At 33.1% G+C, this 19,594-nt stretch overlaps 1 non-coding gene across 1 annotated transcript; it reads right to left on the reverse strand.

Annotated features, from left to right (window-relative positions):
- Positions 1-19,212: 19,212 nt before the first annotated feature.
- On the reverse strand, positions 19,213-19,345 carry LOC126031267 (small nucleolar RNA SNORA51). Its single transcript, XR_007503265.1, has one exon. It is a non-coding gene; the product is annotated as a small nucleolar RNA SNORA51 (small nucleolar RNA).
- Positions 19,346-19,594: the final 249 nt, after the last annotated feature.

The following is a 19,594-nucleotide window of genomic DNA, read 5'->3' on the forward strand; positions in this document are numbered from 1 at the left end:
AGTCACATTTCTTTAACATTTCATAGACTATCAAAGAGGAAAAATATGACCAAATAACCAATAATATGTATTTGAAGAATGCTGCAAATCCAATTTTATCTAGTATAATTATGCCTGTTGGCATACTTCAAGGTATAGTTCATAATTATAGAAAGTGGATTTTTATTTGATAACCAAATAGGTTAGATTATTCTAAGAAAAATAGAATATTTAAAGCATATTTCTCTCCAAAATTAAAACAAAGTATATTTTTATGACTTAAAATGCATGAATTTAAGAGAGAACAGGGGAGAATAATTTAGAAAAACAATGTAGAATATTTACATGAAGTTGAACATTTTTTCTGTAGGTGAAAACTATAAAGCATTAAATCTGATTTTTTTAAATTAGTCTTAGGACAGTATAATATAGTTTCTGTACAAATTAACTGTATAAAATCACTCAGAAGAGTATAATGAGTACTAGTGTAAAGATTAAGGACAAGATAGAAGAAATGTTAGGAAGCAATTCCATATTGTAAGTAAAAGTAAAATAAATATGGTGAAAAGTTGAAAAGGAAGGAGTGGTTCAAACAATATACATTAATTTACCGGCAGTGATAAACTGATGGGATCTATGAAGTGCAAAGATGGTAGCTGTCATAATATATCAATTTCTGGGTTGGGTATACCAATTTGATTTTATACCCATTTGATGTTGGAAAAATAGTGGAATTTAACTAAATAATATACATTTCCATTCAAACAAGTAGAAATATCTTGATCTACTTATTTTGTTAGTTTGAAATGAAACTACTTTTAAAATTATAAAATCTACAGAATGTTCCTATGTCTTATGACACATAAAAAGAACTTACTTTAACAATGTCAAAATAAAGAAATTTAGTATATATGTGAATTTAGCTATTCAATATGCCCTTTCATATCTGTCAAGTAAAAAACTTGTAAATAGTATGTGCGAATGTTAGAAAATGGAGACAAAGGTGAAGAGATTTACAGAATTTAATGTGAGCCATTTAATTTATAGAATAAGTGGTGCAGTTATTTTATTTTTTTAATATTGTCATGGTTTGTCTTTGATTTTCTTTATTAATTTAATTGCTTATTTTTCAAAGCCCAGACTACATCTGTTACTTTTTTCTAATAATAATAACATGCATAGTTTTCTTCATAACATACCCACAAATAAAATGAAGAAATGATTTAATTAATAAATTAATCAAATGAAAACAACTGCATTATCACAATATATAGATTATAGCACTATATTACCATCAGGAGACCAGAGTTATTACTAATTTCTGTCATTTCAGCAGGTGACCTGATTCACTTTGAGAATCATTTATAACATCTAAATGATTGGTTAGTTCTATTTTTACACTTATATGGTATATTTTAGTATATCTATTTCAGGCTGCCCTGCTGGATAGAGTAATCAATGCATCCTAATCATTTTCTGCATTCCCAACAATTAGTCTACTGCCAAGAATATGCTAGTGCTTACTGAATAAAAATTAAAGGTTAATTTATTATAAAATGCAGAAAAATCTTAATGTTGAAAAGGAGGGGAAATCAAAAAATGTCTGAAGTATCTGAATGCATGAGCAGATTAAAAAGTATAGGATTGAAATAGCAATGATAAATAGTAATACTAGAATAAAACTCAGAATGCATCATCAGTTTTGAGAGACCAAATCAGCTCTTGAGACCAAAAAGATAAGTGGGTTTAATACTGAGCAAGAGTGATTTGCATTTGGCCTATTTTAGATATTTAACTAATTGTGAAAAGGTCTGGACTCTATAATATAGTTTAAAAAGTTATTGGAAATTCACCACTCCTGGGCTGCTCTCATTTGTTTGGTGTTAGGTTGGTAGTTGTGCTAGTTAACGAATTTAATGAGGCTGTCTTTTTTTTTTTTAATTTTTGCTTACATATACTATTGAGTCAGAAATATACTAGTGTTAAAAATCTACTGACAAGGTTGGAGCAATAGCACTGTGGAAAGGGCATTTGCTTTCCACACTGCAGACTGGTTTCAATCCCCAGCTTCTCATATGGTTCCTCTAGCCCAGTAGGAATGTTTTCTGAGCAAAGCCAGGTGTGGCCCCAAAGCAAACAAACAGAATCTACCAAATTTCCATCAATATTTAGTTAAGGCCTTAAGAAAAAATTGGTTTAAGATCAACTAAGATCCAAATTTAAGAATCTGTCTCAAGTTGAAACCCTGAGAAAAGGAGAGAGGAAAAGTAGACACAGGAAAAGACTGTATGTGTTAGTTGATCTTTCCAACTGTTTTCTAAGTTACATAATCATTCTTATGTCCTTACCCTATGGCTACTGTAAAGCAACCAAAAATGAGTAACAAATCACCAGTGTAGATTCTGACCGTAACATTTCCACATATCTTCATATAATCTTATTTATCATATGGCAAGATAGAGAGTTTACGCTAGAGAGAATAATAAAACATTTTATTAACTTTACACATAGCTCCTAAATAATAAGTTGGTAGCATTTTTTTTCTTCTGAAGGATCCACAGAGAAATAAGAAGTTAATATGTATACACTGAACTGCTTCCATGGGATATTACCTCTTGATCTTTGTAAGAAAATGTTTTCAAATTTTCATACCTTAGAGATATAAAAGTGAATAAGTGACAGATCAAAAACATTTATAATTGAATTTATGCTCTTCCTGTAAAATTAGATATGTTGAAAAACTTAGGTTCATTGAAAATATGTTTTTAAAACTTTAAAAATGATGTTTAGCAGAGTCGGAGAGATAGCATGGAGGTAGGGCATTTGCCTTGCATACAGAAGGACGGTGGTTCAAATCCTAGCATTCCATAGGGTCTCCCAAGCCTGCCAGAAGCGATTTCTGAGTGTAAAGTCCAGAGTAATCCCCAAGCGCTGCTGGGTGTGACCTAAAAACCAAAAAAAAAATTTTTAAAGTGATGTTTAAGGACAATATAGAGAATAAGACCCTTGCCTTGCACATGGCTTCCCCAAGTTCTATGACCAGGAACCCCATATAGTTTTCTGAACGCTATGGGGCGTGATTCAGAGTGCATAATCTGAGTGCAGTGATTCTGAAATTATTCTGCAGTAATTCAGAGTGATTTGAAGTGATTCTGGGAGTATGTCTGAGTGAGAGAGAGGAGTAAGTTCCAAGTACATCTGAGTGTGGTCCAAGGAAACAAAACTAAACTAAGTGTCTGACTCTTATTTCCAAATATTTTTTACCTTGAATTTCTTGTTTGTGTCTCATTTTTCTGGTCTTCCATTTTTATTAAAAATAGATAAAAAGTTTAAATGAATATATATTCAAATGTTCTCAGATATTTCATTCAACTTGTGATTTTTTGGTATACTTGATAAAGATCTTAAATCAAAGTTACTTTAAAATTATTTTATCCTGTTAACATTAAAAGAAGGAACATTTGAAGAAGGGAATCTTACTGGCCTTGAAGCCAACCTTCCTACATCCTGCAGTGACCTCTTCTTATTGTTTTGTTCTTGAAGACTTCTCATCAGTGAAGCAGGATGAGATTCAATCTCTTGTTTTTCATATGCTCTATCTAAATTTTATCTATATTTCCAAAACTTTGCTTCTTTCTTTCTTTCTCTAGGAACTATTATTCGTGGGCAACTGCATGTGGATACAAATGTAAATGTATGTACACACACGTACATTTTGTGTGTAGAGAGATTGAAAGGTCCTAAATAGCTAAATAATTTATTACATGATTACAAAATAAAAACATACATGTGTAGTAAAGTAAAAATTTGATAAAACTTTAAAATAACAGAAATAGATTATTTTTGTTTACATTCTGATGAGTATATATGAAGATTCTTAGTGTTTAGACAGTATAACTTTTTGTTCAGCTACAATGTTCTTTTTCTTGTCAAATATGCCTTTGTTGCTAATTCCACATTTTCTATGCATGAAGTAGTAATATATTTATTATTCATAATATCATAGGTCTTCAGAATCTATTTGTGCTGAAACAATATGTAGATTTTTTGGCTTTGCAGGTCCGTAATACCATGTGTTTATTATTATGAGCAAATAATATGCAGGTTTTAGTGTTTTTTTACCCACAACTATAGAGTTTTGTTATCTATGACTATTAACAATGCTTTATTATTAATAACTGCAATAAAATAATTTATTATTTATAAATAATAATTTACTTCTTTTTTGTTTAATTTAATATTTGTAATTTTATAGAACTAGAGAGAGGAACACATATTAGACATATGTTCTCTCTAACTCTTTAGCTATAATCATTGCATTTCTATATAATCTCTTTCAGTATTTGTTACTAGAATGGTTTTTCTCCTTAGTACCAGTGGGTAATATGCAAAAGGCCATATGTAGATGAAAAGGGAATCTTACTTGTTCAGGTAATGTTTTTTTCCCCTTGCCCCCCATTCAGGTAATGTTTTTATTTGTTCAGTTATGATTTATTTGTATCTAGGAAAATTTAACAATCATAATATCAATTAGAGGCAAAAAAGGGCATTATTTTAAATTGTCTATTGATAATCCAAAATAATGGTTGAAAATAACAGATAGAAATGTGTATGCATACCTTTAGCAACTAATCTCTATTATGCCTAATGTATAATATGGAGCCTGCAAATGGCTACTTTGGGTACTAGCACATATAAAGTTCACAGGCAAGGGCCAGAACAATAGTACAGCATGTAGAGCACTTGCATTGTATGCAGCCAAACTCAGTAATACCACATATGTTCCCCCAAGTCTTCCAGGTGTGATCTCTGAGTGCAGAGCCAGGATTAAGCACTGAGAATAGCCAGTGTGGACCAAAATCAAAACAACAATAATAAGAAAGGTCACAGGCAACATCATGTTTAAACCATGAACAAAGGAGGGCTAATATATGGGACCAATATATGGGACCCAACAAGTAACTTAAGCTCTCTCAAAGATACACGATGGACTTTCAAGAATCCCTACCCCTAAACTTGCTTTATTTTAAACATGAGAATATTCACACAAAATTAATATGTAAACACAATTCTGAAAGCCAAAATCTAATAAAGGAACACAGAGAGCAGGACAATCTGCTTTAATGATGCCCTCCTGGAATATGAGTGCCTCAGAACATCTGGGAAACTCCATGTGCAGAATATAGAAACAACAAGTGCTGTAAAGACAAGAAATAAAAATAATGGCTTCAGTAATTTTAAACTCCAGGATGTCTCAAATCTAGGAATAGAAGGAGACTTAGAAGACATTTCTAAATACCTAATAAGCATTTCTAGCAATGAAATTGAAATAGGACTGTCCCTGTTCAAGTGGACCTTGGCAAGACAGCACAACTAGTCATTAAGCATTCCCAGACATTAGAGTAAGGCAGAAAATCTTTTGTTTGTTTAATTGGTTTTTGTGTTGAGCCATACTCAGTGCTGTTCAGGGGTTACTCCTGGCTCTGACTGAGGAATTATTCTTGACAGTTTTTGGAGGACTGTGGGATGCCAGGGATTAAACTGGGGTTGGCTTCTGCAAGGTAAATGCCATAGCCGGTGTACTATGCTCCATATCCATAGCAAAAAATCTTGAAGTTGGTGCTTCTAGTAACTAATAACCATGTAATACCAAGTTTGAGCTATCAGCACCCTATCTGCTCAGATACAGGAAATCCCTGTATCTGATACTGGAGGAAGATTTTGTAAACTTCAGTAAGGGGAATCTAATGCACAATCTTCTGAAGAAATTGCCCTGGTTGTATTTTAGTTTTGAAGAAATTTCTGTTCCTAATGGATTGTTTAATAAACTAAAATCAGAGACAGATTTTTGCAAATGTAGATACTATAAATTTCTGAAGTATTAAGTGAAGTTTCAGCATTAACAATTCAGCTTTTTTTAAATGAGGGATAATTGGAATATAAAGATATATTTCATGGCACAACATAATGATTTGGTATTTTCATATGATTATATTAATTAATGAATTTTATATATGTAAATTTTATATGTGGTATTTTCATATGATTATATTAATTAATGAATTTTATATATGTAAAACGTTTATTCTCATTAATATCTTTCAATAAAAAGTTAACTTTTTCTTGTGATGAGAAGATTTATTGTCTTTTTTTTTCAGTAATTCACAAAATATATAATACAGTATTGCCAACTATAGTTGCCATACCAAGCATTATTATCCTAGGACAGATGGCTTAATAGTTATAAATTTGTAACTCTTAACCACTTTCACTAAGTTTCCCAGCCCCTGTCTCTGGAAACCACCAATCTGTTCTCTGTATCTATGACTTCAGTTTATTTAAAACTTCATTGTAAGTGAAATTATAAGATATTTGTTTTTCTTTGACTGTCTTATTTGAGAACATAAGGCTCTCAAAGTTCCATCTAATTTGTGGCAGATGCAGAATACCATTCTTTTATAGTTGAATTTTATTGCTTTACACACACAATATTTTTTTTATATTTTTCTTTATTCATCAATGTACATTTTGGCTGTTTCCATATCATGACTATTATAAATAATGTGCCAATAAATGCATTGCTGTATATATTTTCAAGTTGCAAATTTTATTTCTTCATATAAATACCTAAAAGTAAACACACTGAATCTTATGGTGGATCTAGTGTTAACACTTTTTAATGGAACACAAAATGTTTTCCAAAGGTATGCACTGTTACATACAGTATAAATCATTCCCCTCTTTGCATTACTGCCAACATTTGTTATCACTTCTCTTTTTCACAATTGTTATGCTAATATAGTTTTGATTTGTTTCTATACTGAAAAAAACTGTACAGTTAGTGAAAGTTGTCTTATGTGTAAGGTATTATTTCTGTATGATTTCTAGTCTATATGTTATATATCATCCTATAAAACTATACACACTGCAAACTTGCTTTTTAGTACTTTGCTTATGTTCTACTTTATCATCATAATTTATAAGCATGGTATACTATTCAGATATATCATAGTAGTAATTATTTTTTATCCTCACTAAATAAATTCTTGCTTTTATTTATTCAAGAGCAAAAATTAGTTTTCCATCAGCTTATAGTGGGTGGATGTTTTGCATTACATGTTAAATGTTGTTTTTGCAACAGGCAATTAGTTATACACCAGTCTTGCCATTGTCATTTATTGATGAAGAAACACTGATACTGAGTTCCTTCTTTTGTAAATTTGAGATAAGCTGTCCTCCCAAAGACATCAAGATAAAAAGAATCAATGTACATTGTCATTTTGACAGGCCATACTCTCCTGTTAGTTTACGCATCTGCTTGAGGAAAAAAAGCTATCAGATAGCTTTGCTGATAATGATGAACAAGAGAAGGAGTCTTGGGCTGGTATCTGAGGACAGCCTGTCAAGGCAGTGTGGAAACACAATCACCCCATTCTAATGAATGCAGTGCCCTGGAGGGGGAGCCATGATGACAACTGATCCCTCCTCTCCAGTTTGAAGTCCTTGCTAATGACCCCACTGTAATTCTCAGCCTGTCAAGAGGATCCTACATGCTCTCCCTCTCTCAATCTAGTAAATTGTTTGTATGTGTGCATGTTCTGGGGACCTTACTGCACTTTTGAATCTGCACTTTAATGGGAGGAGAAGCATTAAGAAACTTCACTTGCACTTAGATGTTTTGAAGAAAGTGCTGGTTCTTATTAGGTAATAAGGGGAAGTGACAATGTTTACCACAGATACTGAACAACTTAAAAAATTGCTCGAGAGGGCTGAAGCAATATGACATTATCTTTTAGTTAACTATAGAAAAAGTAGAAGTCAAAGAAACAAAGAGTGGAATGGGCCTACCATTGAAGAAAGAAACTATCAGGAGAGTTTGATAAATAGACACAAAATTTTCATTATGAATTGAACGCATAAGGAAGTACAGTCTGCTGACTCAGTTTATACCATCTTGTATTACCAAAATGTACTCAAATAACAGATCTGAAGAGTTATCACTTCCCTGAAGGAGAAATAGAATAGGCTATAATGAATGTTCTAATTACCTTATTGTGGAAATCATCCCATGTCTATTAAATCATCATTCTAAGCAAAAAAAAAAGAAAAAAAGAAAAGAAAAAAATGTATCCGTAAAATATTCAACCTTCCCCCGTCGCCCCGCAGGGGTCTAAAACTCAATTTACCTGCGGGCCTCAGGAGGCAAAGTCGGGGTGATCCTTGAGTGCAAAGTCAGTAGTAAGCCTTGAACATTGGGGAGTGTGACCCAAACAACTAAAACAAAGCAAAACAAAACAAAACAAAACAAAAAAAAAAAAAAAAACAAAAAAAGATTCCTCTAGGGCAGGGCCACAAAATGTACGGAGGGCCGTTTGCGGCCTGCGGGCCGTGTCTAGGTTGCCAGACTTTGTGCTCAGGACTCACTACTGATAGTGTTTAGAGGACCATATGAGATGCCAAAGATCAATTCCTAGTTGGCTGAATGTAAGGCAAATGACTTGCTCATTGTTCTATCTTTCCAGCTCCATAAAATCAATTTGTATAATAATCAATTCAAAATCAATATAAGAAATTTAAATTACAAAAATAGAAAAGTTGGTGAATCATAACTTTTCTTATGAAAAATGAAATAGCTGGATGAAGAGACATTACAATAATTAAGGTATCAAAATGCATATGTACTTTAACTTTTCCCTAGTAAAACAAAAATGTTAGCATGTTTGACTTGTAAAATAACTAAGATTTTCCACTTCAAAACCTAAATAAAATAATATGCGATAGGCTGAACTAGTAAGGAACAGTGCTTTGTCCAGTTTCTGGAATTAAGTGCAAAATAAAACTGATATATGAATAATGACCTCTGACTTCTGTTTGGTCTACACATAAAATCCTAAAACTCAAGATGTGTGTACTGCCTGATTTTTTTCTTTTATTATTATTTGTATGGCAATGAAGGTCAAGAATGGCAAAGATATTGAAAACCCAAGATTATATTCATTGTGGTTTTATAGAGTAACACGGATCACTGCATCATCAGTATATCCATGGCATTCATGTCAATTGTAAATTCTGACTCTGTAGAAGCAACTGTCACAATCAATTTTGCATCCATGGCCCAGCGGACTGAGTTAGTATAGACATGGCCATCGAATATATAGTCTTTCAGAATCTGCTACCAGGATAAAAATAACCTGTGTCAAGAGATCAAAAATATAAGTTTGTTGATGCAGTTTTTGTTCTTACGCATTATTCTTCTCAATTGCATGATTTTTGTTTGCTGAGGAAATATGCTATAAAGAGATATTTAAGAATTTGTTTTCATGTCCTTTTGAGCAATGTTTACTCAAGTGTCATATAATTATTTATTACTGCAACAGAAACACACCCATTAGATACTTTCCAATTAGATGTACCCTGTCACCTAATTTAAATACAGTCCTCTACACACTTAGCAAGGCCAAAAAAATTTATACTGAAAAATAATCACTGTGATATTTCTTTATCCTTTACATTATTTATATGAACTGATCATAGTTTCCTTAGTCTGACTTTCATTTTCTTTAATTCATTTTGGATAGCTTGAAAAAGAAAACAGCTCTCTCTAAATTATACATTGTGATTAATAAGAGTGAATAAGAGTGAGCACTGCACACTGTGATGGCTCCTGAAAAATCCATTAGTCTACTATAAAATATATAATTATAGACTGCTATGAAAATACAAAAATTTTATTACACATATGCATTTTACATCCTGCAATTAGTTTTGTCTCTCTAATTAACATATGTTTTAGTTAATGGCGAGTGATTATGAATTATCATTTAATTATGGATAATTTAAAATACATGTATTTGTGAATCCTAAAAAAATAAAAATAAGCACACAGCAAGAACAGGAACTATGTGCCTTTCTGATTTGGGGGGGTGTTGTTCTGTATCGAGTTAAATTGTTGAATATTTTTCCTCATATATCACATGTGATATTTATGCATGCTACTATTGCTTTTCAGAATTACAAATGAGAAATTGCTCACATAAAGAAGAATCAATAATACAGAGAACTATATTATTGTAAGTTACATGAACTTACTATCATTTTTGTTTTGAGTAGTCATTCTAAATACTTGGATTTTATCAGTCTTCCCTAATTAGAAGAATATATTTGTATAATCAGCTTATAGAGAAAATTATTCTTTTTAATGTAATAATGCCCAAACAACTTTGTGTAGATGTTTTCATTTTGATTTTAGTAATATTTAATGAATTCACAAAATATTTCTACTTGGTGATTTTGCCAGATAATAAACTTTAGTATTTAGATCAACAATGTATAAAGAAAAACACGAAGCATAGAACTCATTTGTTTCTCTACATATCAAAAGATTATATTAAGATACAAGGAATTTGAAATGCTATTAATAGTTTTCTATAAAACAAGATCAAATGGGATAATAAATTAATATTTATAAAATTAGGACATCTTTATAAAGATTTCTAAGCAATAAATAATGCTTACTTATTCATTGCTATATATATGTGTGTGTGTTTATATTTAAATTGCATCTTGACAGAATGTATTGCTTTAAAATGAACATAATACAAAATAAAAAACACATTGGAATTAATTTTGGATTATGTATAAGTTTTCCCAGGGTATCTAATGCTGTAAAATATTGATATTTTAAAATGGGGATTAGGAAGTGTTATTTGAAATATAGATGGCTTAGATAACTATATTGCTTCTTGATTTTGATAAAATCTCAACTTAAATACTATATTGACTTATATTGAATAGTTTATTGTGGTGATACAAAACTTGTCCATTTCTTAATTCATAGTTTGTTTACATACTACTTACAAGCTAAGGTACTTTGAAAGTACAGTCAACTTAAAACACTTAAAGATGAGAAAATACTGATTTTTCATGGTGTGCCTAATGAAATTGCCAAGAATTTTATAAATGGAGAAATACAACAGAAAGAAGTGTGATAAGAGGAGAATTATATAAAGATAAGTATATTTAGACCTAGAAAACATGACAGGAGTATACATGTTTTCCTTGCACTAGGCAAGCTTCAGTTTCATCCCTGACAACACAGATTAAAATGATTATTTCCAATAGTGATTCCAGAACACAGGCCCAGTGCTAAGACAAGAGCACATATATATGTTATAATAATATAATATAAATTAGAGAGAATATAATATATTACAGAGAATAATATATATTATATTAGAATATATTACAGAGAATATATATAATATATTACAGAGAATTATAGTTACTATTTTAAGTTGCATAAATTGAATATTATTTTTTCTTGAGTAGTCATTCTAAACAGATTTTATCAATCTGCCCTAAATAGAAGAATGATTTTGTATAACATATATAATAATATATTCCTATATGATTCATATATATAATATTCCTGTGATTGAAATAGTATAAAATTAAAGGAGCATAAGTTATTTCTAAAAAGTTAATAAAAAAAAAAAACCACAGATTTTTTTTCACTAGAACCTCCAATAAGGAACAATATCAATATCAACAAATTGACAAGAAAACTCTTTAAGTCCTAACCCTAATCTGTTTTTTCAATTTAGAAAAATATAATAATGCAATATATCATGTTGGTTTAAGCCACCAAGGTCAGGCAATTTGTTATAAAGCTCATTAGAAAGAAACTAATGCGGGGCCGGTGAGGTGGCGCTAGAGGTAAAGTGTCTGCCTTGCAAGCCCTAGCCAAGGAAAAGATCTCAGTTCAATCCCCTGTGCCTGTCCCATATGGTCCCCAAAAGCCAGGGGCGATTTCTGAGTGCTTAGCCAGGAGTGATCCCTGTGCATCAAATGGGTGTGGCCAGAAAAAAAAAAAGAAATAAACTAATGCTCATTAGCCAAAGCTGGAATAACATGACAATACTAGAAATAATAAAACAGCTAATGGTGGGTTCGCTCCGAGAGAGAGGGGCCCACACCTTGGAAAGCGTCGTGGTTCCAGTGGAGGGAGGGGGTTACCAGCTAATGTTTATTTACCTCTCATCCATGCCAATAACATAAGATTTTTTTAATTACCCAATTTAAACTCACAACAAATTCATGATTATGATGGTGTCATTAGCTTCATTTCAGAGATGTGGAAATTGAGGCTTCTGTTAAAATGTAAGCAGAATTGATTTTACTAATTCCCTCTTAACTATTTTTCCCTCTTGTTGGATTAATTACAAGCTAAAGTTTTATTTTGAGTCAACATTAATTAATGAAGTTTTTGTTTGTTTGTTTTTGTTTTTGTTTTTTGGGTCACACCCAGCAGCACTTAGGGGTTACTCCTGGCTCTATGCTCAGAAATCGCCACAGAAAACGGATTAAAATGACACAGAGGGAACAGAACTTCTAGAACCACAAAGAAAGACTTCATCATACATTCCACTCACTGACCTGTGCAGATACCGAGATCTCTAGATACAGAGGTCTGATTTTATCACCCAGGATGGAGCAGAAGTCTTCCATACAACACAAAAGCACCAAGGGGAGAGTAAATGAACCTGAAAGGAGTCTATAGTTAATCCCATGACAATATACTTCAAGGGTGGAGAAACCCTGTTTCTCTTAGGCCAAGGGAATTCCTTTTCGAATGACCCGAATATTTACTGTGCCTGTGCAGGAGGGAAGAAAAAAGAAAAAAAAAAAAAAGGCAAAAAGCACAAATTTATTTATTTATCTAGTTTTGCCGATTTATTTGTTTTGGTGTGATTATTGAAGTTGTTGTCTCCATTCATATTTTTTTTCTTTTCTTTTCTTCCTTTATGTGCTCTGCCATATTTTTTATCTCAAGACCATGGCCTTTATGTGGTGCTTATCTTTAATGTTGGAGTGTTCACTGGATATTTTATTTGACACTTCTTTTTGTATGTTGTGGTGTTCCACCTCCTTTTTCCCCTTCGTCTCTCAAAACTAGGATGAGAGCTTCCAGAAGGACTCCGCCCATTTTTGGTGTATTTGATTTTTTCCCCAGTTTATTACTTTTCTCTTCTTCAAACAAAACCACATAACTTGAACTATCCAGTCCCGCCTCCCAACTAGAGCGGGAAATAAGGGAGGTACTAAGACCAAACAGGTGTAGGACCACTAAGTAGTTAGCTAGGCACAGAGGGGACCACTTATTCTGGCAGCCCCGGGGGTAAGGGAGGAGGATATGGGAGGTAGGACAGGAATGGAGGTGGAGGGAGGACAATTCGGCGATGGGAATTCCCCTGATTTTATGTTAATATGTACCTAAAATATTATTGTCAATGATATGTAGACCACTATGATTAAAATAAAAATTATATTAAAAAAAGAAAAAGCATTTAATCATTTAAAAATCATATTAATTGTAGTGTTAATTAATAAAGTACATTGCCAAGTAAAAATAAATCGCTCCTGGCAGCCTCAGGGGACCATATGGGATGCCGGGATTTGAACCACCATCCTTCTGATTGCTAGGCAAATGCCTTACCTTCATGCTATCTCTCCGGCCCTGGAGATTTTCTATATTCTCTAATCAATGTTCATTTAAGTTTAATAAAATTATTATAATTTAATTCTTTTAAAAATGAGAGATGGTGACTAAAGAAACTGTAGTATATAATGACAATGGAATACTACACTACTGTTAGTTTCAAGTCATGCCTGGATGAAATGCTATAAAACTGCCATGGATGGACTTAGTGAAATAAGTCAGAGGGAGAGAGATAGACACAGAATAATCTCACTCATCTGTGGAATTTAAGAAAAATTAAAGAGTATGTAATAATATCCAGAGAAAGTAGAGATAATGGCTGATAGGACAATCACATGATATGAAGCTTACCACAAAGAGTGTTGAAAGCAGTTAGAGAAATAACTACAATGACAACTATTGTGACAATGATAGTTAGAGAGAGAAAATATAATGCCTGTCCTGAAGACAGTCAGGAAGTGGTGGAGAAGGGAAGTGGGGAACATTGATGGGGGGAAGTTTACATTGTGAAGGGGGAATATATATTTTACTACTGAAACCCAACTACAAATGTGTGTATCCATAGTGCTTAAATAAAGATATTAAAAATATAGATAAGTGACTTGTCCAATCTTTTTTGAAAAGTAATATGGGTACTTGACAAAATAATAGAGATTGATCTTCCTATGATTCAGCAGTTCTATTTTTAGTTCTGTGATTTACAATGTAGTTAATGGTAGCATTAACCCAATGCCCCAAAAACACTATTGAGAAAAGGCATTTGCACTTTTATGTACATTGCAACATTACTCACAATAGCCAAATCTGGAAACAACCAAAGTTCATAATAATACATAACTGGTCAAGTAAACTGACACATATACCCAATGGATACTACTTGGCTATAAGAAGAGATGTAATCATCCAATTTTCTGCTGCATAAATGAATCTGGAAGGATCATAATAAGCAAAATTTAGAGTAGAGTGAGACAGAGAATGATCTTCATATCTAAGATATAATGAAATACAGTAAGTATGAAAATAACAAATATCCAAAGACAACATAAACTGATAGCCAGTCATTAGTAGAAAGCACAGAACTACATGAGAGGACAGAGTTGAGGGGAACAGGATGGGTTGGGAAGGATTCTGGGATTATGTGGAGGGAAAAGTAACCCTGGTAGAGAGTTGAGGTAGTGTAGTATTTTATATATAAAATGCTACCGTTAACTACATTGTAAATCACAGAACTAAAAATAAATTACAACTTGAAAAATATAATTATTATTTTAGCTGAGAACAATAAAACTATAATATATTTAAAACATATCAGTAAACGGAACTTCACAAAAGGTATTCACATAGGAAATTTTCTCCTTTTTAACTTATTTTTATTGTAAAGTATCTTTATGTTCAATCTTTCCAGAATTTTTTTACTTTTTATCTACTTGTAATTTGCCTTCTGAATTTGTTCAATATTTACCCACTTCCCCTCCTTTTCCTTCCCTTGATTTATATTGAGATAATTGTGGAATGAAACTACTTCTCTTACACTTTTAATATGTAATATTATTCAGCTCCTGTTTTTTATTTAGATAATATTTGATGATGAGAGTTGTTGCAGTATAAGTTGCAAACAAGGTAGTTTAGAAAGCATTTCTATTGCTACTCCTTATATATGAAGTAGTGTAATAAGCCTTGCCCATCTTCACTCAAATCTTCCTCCCTTAGGCTAGAGGTTTCTAATTCCAGCTTCTTGACACAGGAAAAATTAAACAAAACAAAGTAATAAACAACCAATGGTCATCTCTTAAAATGTTATTTCTTAAAAACTATGGGAAAATAAAAATTATCATGCTTCTTAATTGTCATGTATCAAAGTCTGAAATATTAGACAGAAATTTGGAACTTGAACATGATTCCTCAATCAGGATCTTACAACCCCTGTTGACTTATAAGAGTTACAAAAGAAAAAGCCAGGTAATGGGTCACCCGACCCCCCTCTCCCCCATTCCTCCGGATCTCCAGGTGGGTTCCTGGAAGGAGTTGACGGGGCACCCTGGGTTTTCCCCACTCCCAGGCCAGGCCCGGACACTTTAGTAACACTTTAGTAACACATAGTTTTAATCTCTGACCTAAGACATATAGTAATTCTAACAAATCCCAGAACTATTTAGAAAGACACAAATTGAACACATATTGAACACATATATCTTTTGAATATTTTATGGGTATTTTCTTTAACTGATGGAACTTTCTATATATTTTTCTACCATGATGTTTCTATCCACTTTTCATCTTGTCTTTTCTTTGTAAGCTGTTTAGTAAGGATTGTTGGAACTGTCCCTCAGTTTGATGCCTATGATTGAACTATGTCATGGAAATTGCTGGTCCTGTTCCTATTGCCTCCAGATGCACCAATAACGCTTCATGGCATTGATCCTTGTTTGCATAGACACATTAAAATGGGAAAACACCATACATATAGATAAGTCCTTATCTAATAAATCTCAGTACAATGTACCTTACACCCTGAACATTGATATAATGACCTGGCACAGGCCTCAGAAGAAAGGGCATCCTCCATTCACGCCAGAACCAGGCAAGCTATCTACGAAACATCCAAGGTCTTTTATAGCAACAGCTGGAAGCAGTCCTCTACCAGGAAAGACACTACCAAGGGTCTGACATCGACCTCCTAAAAAGAGACTTCCGTTTACACTGAGAAGACTTGACAACAACAATGACCTGCTCTACAGGACATGGTTCTATCTAGTGCCCCTTAAGTGTGAGGTGAAACAAGAGCATGCTCTGCACCATCCTGACTGCAATATGGGATATGCAGACTCCAGGATCTTTAATACAGAAGCATGATACCAACAACAGAGACTATGTGAGGAATGGAGGTGTATTGCCACTACAGACGATGACTTGAATTGGACAAACTAGTTTGCCTGGAGCCTAGAGTCAGTCCTGTGCCAGGAAACTTCAGGGGTAGGGTCTCCTTGTATTTAGACCATAATTTGTCTTTCCATGTCCCTTATGTTTTGGTGGGCCTATGCAAACAAATGCCACTTTAATACCGTTTTTTTTACTAAGTTCTCTTGACTCCAATCCTTAAGAAAAACAACCCACTAAAACTTTTGAGTTTAACTTAAACTAGTAAGCATGTGCATGGAACTAGAGAAATGTACTTTGCCCTCAATGTTTAAGGAGTTACATAAGTCTAATGTCTTTAGATTATATTGTGTGCTGCTAAGAAACAGTATGTACTACAACTGGGGATTTGAGGGACAAAGTAATTGTATTGTACATGGGTTTAGTTTTGTTTTTCTTAATGTTCTTTTGTTGAAAGTTCAAGGCTGGGATATCATCGATGGGAATACCGTGAATTTTGTATATGGGTGATTGGGCTTCCACTGTAACTTTACCCTTTCCTCTTTCTTTGCATCTTTGTTGTCATAATTAAAATAAAAAAAAGAACATTATTATAGGACTTTTTGATTAGAGGTTAATTGAACATCTGTTTTTCTCTAAACAGCTGTTTTCATTATTGCAGGTTACTTTGTGGTATAAAAGATAGTAAAATCTTTGTGTTTCTCCTATTCCACTTGATTTTATCACCTTTCATTCTTATACCCTGGCACCTATGGTGTTTGAAGTTTCTACCATTTAGACCATTGTGTTTCTTCATGGAATATTATATGTATATGTGGTATATATTCTAAATACCACAAATAAATGATACAATTATTAAAAAAAAAAGAAAGAAAAAGCCAGGTAAAAGCAATAATAGCAACATCAACAAAAGAATTAAATACTAACAGATATGAGGAATTTTTTTCCTGTGTTTCATCCAGATTTTTTATTTTATTAAATACTGTATTTACAAAATTATTAATAATTGAGTTTTAGATATATAACGCAGAGTGTAACACTGATCCCATCACCAGTGTCAACTTTCCTCCATTAACGTTTCTAGGTTCCCTCCAGTACCTCCTCTCCCCAACCCTAACCAGTAATCTTGACAGGCTTTTTAACTCTGGTTGCTTCTATTTGTTTCTCATGATTTCAGTGTTGTTGAATCTGTGCTTTGTATGTTTAATCATTCCTTAAAACCACCTGTTTACCAGAATCTCCTTGACTCCTGTCCCCATTCTTCTTATTTCTCTTTCTCTTCACCTCCACTCAATTTATTTCCTTTTCATCTCTCTATTCTGATAACAGAGGTTTTCTAGGCATATTCCTTTAAACCATTGCATTCCCTCTTCTATATATTCTCAGCACCACATATAAGTGATATTATCCTGTGTTTGTCCTGTTCTTCTGGCTTAATTCATTTAAAAGTTAATCTTCCAGTTCCATCCATATTGCAGTGAATTGCTTGATTTCATAATTACTTCTAATAAGATCTTTTTCTGTTCTGGAGATAGATAACCAAAAAAGGAATTTCTGGGTATATCACACCTCAGTTATTAGTTTGAGAATCTGCCCTACACAGAGGTTGATTCAAACAACATTCCCAGTAAGTGGAAGAGAGCACGCCCTCCATCCTTTTCTTTTTTAACCAGACCATGCCAGCACAGATTGAGTTGTAGTCTCATGCAAGTAAAATACCTTACTCCCCTGTTTGTCTGGTCCCATTTTATTCTAGTTTTTTCCATTTCAGGCTTAACAATCAACAAGTTTTTGTAAGATTTTAATATCCTGTACTTGAAATAGACTACAGGAGACAAGACACTTGTCTCTTATACTGATGTTTCTGATTCTTCTGTGGTACCACGTGCAATTCAAATGGTTTTCTAGCTAGAGAGAGCAAAGAATGAGGAGTAAGACTCAAATGCTTCCAGATGTGAAGACAGCATTGTGGCAGAAGTTTCAAGCCAATGGCAGTGATAATAAATCCTATTTTAAGGAAAGAACAAAATTTCTGCTAGTCTTTCCTACAACCTACAACCAGAAGACAAAACTAGACGAGTATGAACTAAAGAAGGATATTTGGAGATGGGAGTAATAGTATAACAAATAAAGTGCTTTGTTCGCACACAGACAACCTAGGTTCAAATTCTGGCACCATGCATGGTCCATTGAACTCACTAGGAGAGAGTGAGCAGAAAACGAGGAGTAATCCTGAATACTTTCATGTATAGCCCCCCAAAATAAAGAAAAGAATACTTTAAAGTAGTATTTGGCTGGGCTTAAGTAGTAAGTTTTTTTGTGAAAATATTTTGATTTTACTTTCAACTTTGTAATATATGTAACTATTTATATTTTTCTTATCTAATTATTTCAATTTTGTTAATATGAAAGAAGGACCAGTTTTATTTTTTGTTTGTTTTGGTTTGTTTTGTTTGTTTTGTTTTGCCATACCTGGTGACCCTAAGGCATTGCTCCTGGCTATGCGCTCAGAAATCACTCCTGGTTTGGGGGATCATATGGAACGCCTGGGGATAGAATCATGGTCTGTCCTAGGCTAATGCGGCAAGGAAGATAGATGCCTTGCACCACCGCTTTGTTCTGGCCCCTTTACTGATATTTTTAATTCATACAAACGGAATTAATCTTTTTGTGGGGGTTGGTCACTCCTGGTGGCTCTCAGGACATTATTCCTAGCTCTGCACTCAGAAATTATTCCTGGCATGCTCAAGGGAACATATGTGATGCCAGAGATCAAAATACCCTACCACCAGAGCTATTACTCTGGCCCCTGAATTAAAACTGGATTTTATTTTATTTTATTATTCTTTTTCTTTTTTTTTTGTCCCCCAATTCACAACACAGACCAGGCAAAGGGCCTGTGTTGAGGTGTATATTGGGTGCATTTACTTTATCTCCTCTTTCTATACAGTCAGTGTAAAGAACACAGCCTATGGTAAGAATTGGGAGGCTTTATCTTTTCTTTTCTTTTCTTTTCTTTTGATTTTTAATATATATATGTATATATTTAATATATATACATATATATATATATATATATATAATCCTTCACCAGTGCAACATTCCTATGACCAAAACCCAATTTCCTTCCTCCCCACCCCACACTGACCTGCCGACCTGTACTCTAGACAGGCTTTCTACTTCCTTCATTCAGTCAGATTCTGTTATGATAGTTCTCAGTGTAATTATTTCTGTGACTGC

Source organism: Suncus etruscus, chromosome 1, assembly GCF_024139225.1.
Source record: "Suncus etruscus isolate mSunEtr1 chromosome 1, mSunEtr1.pri.cur, whole genome shotgun sequence".
Taxonomy (NCBI): Eukaryota; Metazoa; Chordata; class Mammalia; order Eulipotyphla; family Soricidae; genus Suncus; species Suncus etruscus.